The sequence below is a fragment of the Papio anubis genome, chromosome 2 (assembly GCF_008728515.1).
Source record: "Papio anubis isolate 15944 chromosome 2, Panubis1.0, whole genome shotgun sequence".
NCBI classification, from domain to species: Eukaryota; Metazoa; Chordata; class Mammalia; order Primates; family Cercopithecidae; genus Papio; species Papio anubis.
In genome coordinates this window covers 101,660,674-101,668,411 of record NC_044977.1, presented here as the reverse complement: position 1 = coordinate 101,668,411, position 7,738 = coordinate 101,660,674, and the positions used below count along the sequence as shown (strand labels likewise).

At 40.2% G+C, this 7,738-nt stretch overlaps 1 long non-coding RNA gene and 1 other non-coding gene across 2 annotated transcripts; one reads left to right on the top strand and one right to left on the bottom strand.

The window, feature by feature from the left end:
• Positions 1-243: 243 nt before the first annotated feature.
• Positions 244-7,483, bottom strand: LOC110742599. Its single transcript, XR_002520444.1, has 3 exons — positions 7,046-7,483; positions 3,125-3,284; positions 244-1,104 (listed from the first exon to the last, which is right to left on the bottom strand). It is a non-coding gene; the product is annotated as an uncharacterized LOC110742599 (long non-coding RNA).
• Positions 566-669, top strand: LOC116273927. The gene has a single exon (XR_004182430.1). It is a non-coding gene; the product is annotated as a U6 spliceosomal RNA (small nuclear RNA).
• Positions 7,484-7,738: the final 255 nt, after the last annotated feature.

Here is a 7,738-nt window from a genome sequence, read left to right as displayed (position 1 = left end):
AGACAGAGGAGCAGCACAGGATGCTCAGCTGGCTATAAGTATTGTTACTTCTTGATTATATGCTAAACAAGGGGTGGATTATTCATGAGTTTTCCTGGAAAGGGATGGGAAATTCCTGGAATTAAGGGTTCCTCCCCTTTTTAGACCATATAGGGTAACTTCCTGGCATTGCCATGGCATTTGTAAACTGTCGTGGCGCTGGTGGGAGTGTCTTCTAGCATGCTAATGCATTATAATTAGTGTGTAATGAGCAGTGAGGACAACCAGAGGTCACTTTCATCGCCACCTTAGTTTTGGTGGGTTTTGGCTGGCTTCATTACCACAGCCTGTTTTATCAGCATGGACTTTATGACCTGTCTGATGTGCCAACCTCCTCTCTCATCCTGTGACACAGAATGCTTAACCTCCTGGGAGTGCAGCCTAGTAGGTCTCAGCCTTATTTTACCCCTCCCCAATTCAAGATGAAGTTGCTGTGGTTCAAACGCCTCTGATAGTTCTATTGCTATTATTTCTTCTTTTATACCTAAAGCTCTAAAAAACCTTGTTGACAAAAGTACACAGAAGAGTACTTGCTTCAGCAGCACATATATTAAAATTAGAATAATACAGAGAAGATTAACATGGCCCCCACACAATAACATGCAAATTCATGAAGTGTTCCATATTTTTATTACATTATGTGTCAATTAAAACTAAAATAAAACTTTAAAAAAACACATAGAAGAAAATCCTTTCAACCTTAAATATCACATTCTGATCTGTCATTAGAGATTGTCTGCAATGATTTCTCAGCTGACAAGTCATTATACAAGGCAGATATTGATCTTTAAAATAATCCTGTGTTCTTTTTTATGTGTGAAGGTTCACTTTCTGAAAGTTCATTAAGCTCTATACTTAAGACGTGTTCACTGTTCTCTACTTGGGATATAACTTAAAAGTGTCTTCTAAACAACTCACTTGCTCACCACGAATTACCTGAACTACAACCCCGCTGGGTCGTGGGGGCTCTCCCTTCTCCCATCATGATGAGTACCTTTAAGTCCAACTTCCCATGATACCAATGGTTTCCTCCCAGGTGAGGGGCCTTTAACATCCTGCAGACCCCTGTCAAAGAAAACCAGAGCCAGACAGAAGTTAAAGCAGTGAAGATAAATTTTATTCAGGAGCTATTGCAGTAGGGAAAGAGAGACCTCAGTTTATAATGGGCTCCCTTCTGAATACAAAGACAAGTGGGAAATTATGGCCAAGGTGCAGGGTGGGGTCAGTGGATGGAAATTACTAAAAGGGAACATCAGCAATAAGATGGATTCTAAACTGTCTCAGCTTCTAGCTGAAGGCAGCCAGGATAATAAGATACTGAGGGAGAGGGGTTGAGGAATTTCATCAGATATCAAGGGTGGTCAGATACCAAGGGTGGGGGATTCTAATGACACTAACTCACCAGGATTCTTTCTGAAAGCAGAATAAGCAAGCCAAGGACGGAGCCCAAGGTCTGGGTCTTCAGGGCTTAAAAGAACCTGATTAGTGTTAGGTCAAAGAGAGAGTCTGTTGCTCCAGATGTCCCTAAAGCCCCCAGGGGTCAGAGAGCTAACTTTCCTAGGCAACTTCTGAAAACAGCTGGCACTCCAAATCAAGACTGCCTGATGCCACTTCCTCCCATGGAGGCCACTTCTAGGAATGGGTCACTTTGCTAGAAAAAAAAAAACAAAAAACAAAAAAACGTGTCCAGCAGAAGCCCTGGCCCTAGAAACAACTCACATGGAAAGATGGGTAGAATGAGGGACACTGAAGATCCTTGTCTTGTTTAAAACCCCCCTTGGCCTGGGGGGTTTTCCTTTACTCAATAAAGTCTATTCCTTAAGTCATGCTTGCAAAGCCAGTGGCAACCATAAAGGGCCTCATCTGGCAGGATAGATCCTCCTTCAATTTTATTAAACCATGAGATTTGCAAAAGGATTGTTACTGGGTTTTGGGGGTCATTCATTTACTCAAGGTTGACACCAGTTTTTCAAAAATCCCTGCTTGTTGCCCAGGGGTCAGTGCATGATAGTGAGATTCAGAACACATGGCTTTCTTTTGTTAATTGGAAGCTGAGCTCGAAAGGGTAGGTAAGAAAAGAAGGACCAGCATTGGCACTCAGCTGTGGGCAAATTTCTCAAACAAATGAACTTTAGGAATAAACACTCGGCTTCTGAAAGTTTAGCCCCTTAAAACTATCACTGCCCCTATCCCTTAAAACATCTCACAAACCCAACTGGGGAGGCTGTTTACCCCCATTGACAGCTGCTATTTCAGACCTTGCTACCAAGGTTGAAGCAAGGGTTTGAGAAATAAGGAGGTAGGACAGTTCTTCCTTAGCTGGTGGCTTCTCTGGAACTAGCAGATGATTGAAGCTGGCATTTTACCTTCTAGAGCTTTCTTGGGCACTTCTGGGAGACCCAGCTCTGTGACCCAGCTTCAAGTCTCCTGAAGAGGTGACATATTCTGCTCCTTGGCCTAGCTGCATCCCTCTCGGCCCTGGGTCATGGTGATGCACCCACACATTTTTCATAGTTGAAGACTTCTTTCTCATCTCCCAGGTGGTCCTCTTGAGTTAGACTTAATACAGTTCAGCCTAGATTTTTCTCCCATCTGCCATACATCCATCTAGTCTACAGAAAACCCTCATCAAACGCTTACCCCCTCCCAAATAAAAAACTGTGGGAGTACAGTCTGTTAACTAGCACTCTTGTGGCTCTACCAGCAAAGCAACTAGTTGGCCCATCTCTAGCCCTCTAGATTTAGGAGGGTTACACCCCAGACCACCTAACTGGTCACTTACCAAGCTCTCAGATGCTCTCACTGAAGATCTACCTCATTATATTTGGGATCACAGGATACATCCCCTTGGGGTAGAAGGGATGGAGTTCACAGCACAGATTTTTTCCAAAGAAATCTTTTAATCCCTCTTCCCATGCTCTGACACTATTAATATCCTTATACCTTCTAGATGCTTGTAACCAGTTCTCAAGGATATTTCATTTGTCAATTGGCACATAGGATCCATCTTAAACCGATTTGAGATTTCATATTAATTATATTTCTACCTCAGGTCAAACCGAGACAATAAACACTCATGACATACCATTCTTTAACTGCTGTCTTGGCCTGTTTTCTGTTGTTATAACACAATGCCTGGGACTGGGTAATTCATAAAGGAAGTTGATTTGGTTCACAGTTCTGAAGACTAGGAAGTCCAAGGGCATGATGACAGCTTCTGGTAAGGGCTTTGTAGTGCATCATAACTTGGCAAAGGGCATCACATGGCAAGAAAGCAAGAGTGTGCAAAAAAGACAAAACATGAGGGGTGGCCTTGCTTTATAGCAATCCACTCTCGTGGTAACTAATTCAGTCCCGTTAGAGCAAGAACTCACTGACCCCCTGGAGAACTAACCCAGTCCCATGAGAGCAGCATTAATCCCTTCATGAAGGCAAAGCCCTCATGACCCAAACACTTCATAAAGGTCCCGTGACTTTTCAACATCATTACATTGGGAATCAAATTGCAACATGAGTTTTATAGGGGACAAGTCATATTCAAATCATTAGTAACTGCCTATGTGTGGCAGTATCAGTAACTGTCTGGATGCATCTTTATGGATGTATCAATTAATTCATTTCATCTGTCATGGTCATTTGCTTCAACAATGCTTTAATAAATGTCCCTTTACCTGTGTTTTTAAGTCAACTGTTAGTATACTGGTAGGATAAATTTCTAGAAAAGGAGCTAAGTCACTCTCTAAAGAGGTTATACCAATTTACCCTCCCAATCTAAGTGTAAAAAAAGATGGTTTTCCACATCCTCTGAACACAGTACCTTATTAAACTTTTAAATCTTTTCCAATGTAATAGGTAAAAAATTATATCCTATTTGAATATGTATTTTCTTGATTACAAATGAGGTTAAATATATTTTTATGCAATTTAAAACCACGTATTTTATTTTACTATGAGATGCCTGTGCATATCCTTTGCCCATTTTTTCCTACTGTGTTTTTGGTATTTTTTCATATTAACTTGTAAACACTTCTTGTAATATTAAGGAAATTGGCCCACTGTCATGTGTGTTCCAAACAGATTTTCCCATAGTGGGAAAGGGCATAGTGGGCAGGGGCACCCATGAAGAGGTGGTTCAAGGCAAACATAGTACAACTCAGTGCTTTTAGAATGTAGCTACATTTGGAACAGCATCTCTCACATCTTCTCCTGTCTTCCAGATGTTACTGAGTTGTTACCTTCTCATTCATAGCAGTTCAGTAATGAAGATCTAATTGAAGTATAAGAAAAAGGGTCCATTGGACAGTCACCATGGCAACTGCCCCTCCCACAGTATTTACCATTCAAAGGCTTCTGCAGGCATTCATGTACAACAAATTAGCAAAGAAAGATTTCCAGATTCACAACCCTAATTTTGAATGCAGTTTGAAGATGCTTAGAGACATAAAGAATGCCTGTGGTTTCTACAAGATTACTAGGAAAAGAATTGTCTTCAGTTCCAGCTTCTGTGGCAGGATGATTTGTTCAGACATTAGAGTATATTTTGTTTTTGGTGTAATTTTTCTTCCATTTTCACCATCTGCTGAGGGTTGCCAGCCCACAGTGCTTGCTGGTCTCAGGAGTGGTTTATATTCCTGGGCACAAAGCAGAAGCTGCTTAAAGATCATCTCTGATCTTGCCCTTAGTGAAAGCTCAAGCTTACTGAAGAGGTAAAACTATAAATCTAGATGGGGAGGGGCACGGTGGGGATAAACCAATTCTCTTTGGAGGCAGGAAGAGGACTGGGCGAAAGCAGGAGAAGCTCTGCAAAGAGGGCAGACCTGTGACCACTGCTGAAAACATCTAAGCTGGTGACAGAACCTGGTCATGATGGCTAGAGGTCTCAGGGAAGTGGAGCCCTAGGCACTGGGATTCCTGGTCCTAACAAAAAATTCCAGTCCCAATGGCAGAAAAGATCAGTGGCCCACCCACTTCCAAGGGACCATATTTCTGATACTCCAAAGCATCTCAGCCCTAACCACTGTGGCCTGAGGATTGTTGGTGCTTCCAGGCATATAACCCCTGGGATATATGAGTGACTTTATGGTCAATTAGAGTGTCAGAAGAATCTTAACAGCAACTGAAGTTACATTTTCCATCATTTTAGCTGGCCAAGAGCTTGAAATTATTTTTATTTTTAATAATGCGACATCAATTTGACACATCAGTTTATGGAGTAAAATTTACATCCAGTGCACTTTTTTAGACTAGTATTGTAAGAAGCCTCAGCCAGTTCAGCTTCTGACAAAAATCCTACCACAAAAAAAAAAAAAAAAGCACATTTGTGACATGGTTTTTATATTGTTTTTATTTTGCCCACTTAATACTTTACAAACACTTACATTTTGCTTTATTTCTTTTAACGTATTTTCATGATCAATTATAGCACTTTTATGGGAGAAAATAGGTTTCCTGAAAAGATACTTTGGTTATGACTTTTCATCAGTGGGGAGTGTTAAGTATTTTGAAGTCTGACTTGTCACATTAGCCAGTTAGTTCAGATTAGGGATGGCCTGGATGGTTCTCTACTGCCCTCCAGTGGGAAAGCTAGATGGAGGTCAAAGCATTTTTGAAATGGAAAATGGATTGGTTTATGTGTCTCTAATATTGGGATGTAAAATATATGGACAGAAGGAGATAAAAGAACTGAAGGATGTTTTCTTCTCAGTGTGTTCAGAAATAAGTGAACTGTTGAACAGTGAGCCATTCAGCACCATGACTTCTTACAACTTGAAAACGATATTGTAAAGACTGTATTTAAAACTGAGGTCTTGGCCAGGCACGGGGGTTCTTGCTCACCGATAATCCCAACACTTTGGCGGGCCAAAGCAAGAGGATCACTTGAGGTCAGAAGTTGGATACCAGCCTGGTCAACATGGTGAAACCCCATCTCTACTAAAAATACAAAAATTAGCTGGGCGTGGTGGTGTGTGACTGTAATCCCAGCTACCTGGGAGGCTTAGGCAGAAGAATAGCTTGAACCTGGGAGGCAGAGGTTGCAGTGAGCCAAGATTGCACCACTGTATTCCAGCCTGGGTGACAGAGCGAGATTTTGTCTTAAAAAAAAAAGGAAGGAAAAAGAAAAAGAAAGATAAAACGGAGGTCTTTCTGCCAGGACAAAAATAGTACACAACTTTGGACATGAACATTTTAAACATTCTGAGTCTCTATGTATACTTATATAATCTTGCTTTACTTCTGCATAATTATTAAATTATGATCTTGTAGTCTATTATATATCATAACACCCTTATTTCTTCAAAGAAGATTATTAAAGGGCTATGAAGAAATTATGTAGCTTCTCAGTTTCTCCATGAATCTGATTAATATCTGTGACAGCCTTGCATTAAAAACTTTATTTAGTTTACAAAAAAAGTTTGCCAATCCCTCCTAAGTCACAATTCCCACCACATTTGCATCCTGCTTTAACCAACTGATAGATATTTTTATAGTGAAGGAAAAACTTAGAAAAAGTACATTTTACTAACATAAAAACAAAAAAAGTACAACAAACCAAACAAAAATGGTTATACAAAAGGAGTGTATTAATCTCTGAATACTGACTGACTCTTACATGCTCATTTCCTCCTATACTTCTAAAGACACTTCTAGAACTGATGTGTTTAAAACAGATTGATGTCTGTGTCCGGAGCAGGGCAATAAAATAAACTCAGTTGCTCAAAAAAAAAAAAAAAAAAGTTTATTTAGCATTTCTGCATTATTTAAATGAGTCTTATTCTATTCTTTTAAAAGTCTGTCTTTAAAATATCCAAATTAATATATTAATCACTAACACACAGTGGTGGTTATAAATAAAGGCTCTAATTATGTTGTGTTTTTAAATATATCTTCAAAATATATTAATTCCTCTTGAACAAACAAACAAAAAACATGAAAACATTCACCTCTCCCCTCTGGTAAACAAGATGCCAACTGTGGGGTATGGTGGAAAGACATACTGGATACTTACATGGTGTTCAGCAAATGGATTGAACATGGAACCAGAAACAGAAACACCAGGACAATCTGAAAACAACAACAACAACAAAAAAGAAAAAACAAGCTTTATCATTCCCCAAGACCTTTTCCAGGTTATAAAAGCAAGAGAGGAGGCAAGAAAAACTTCCAAACTGACTTGAAAATTTTTAAGAAGTGATAGAGCCTGTATTACATAAAACTTATGAGACAGTTGACCCTAGGAAATTATAACACTTTGCCAATGTTTCCTGGGCAAGCTGATCATTAAAATTAATATCTAAAATATACTGACTATTTCCTGCATACTAAGTGCTATGCTAAGATCATCTCATTTGAATTCAGAAGACCCATATGAGATGAGTACCATTTTCATTCCCATTTTACAGATAAAGAAACTGAAGATGAGAGAAACTGGCCAGGCACGGTGGCTCATGCCTGCAATCCCAACACTTTGGGAGGCCGAGGTGGGCAGATCACTTGAGGTCAGGAGTTCGAGACCAGCCTGGCCCACATGACAAAACCCTGACTCTACTAAAAATACAAAAATTAGGCAAGCCAAGGTGGCGGGCGCCTGTAATCCCAGCTACTGGAGAGGCTGAGGCAGGAGAATTGCTTGAACCTGGTAGGTGGAAGTTGCAGTGAGCTGAGACTGCGCCACTGCACTCCAGCCTGGGTAACAGAAGGA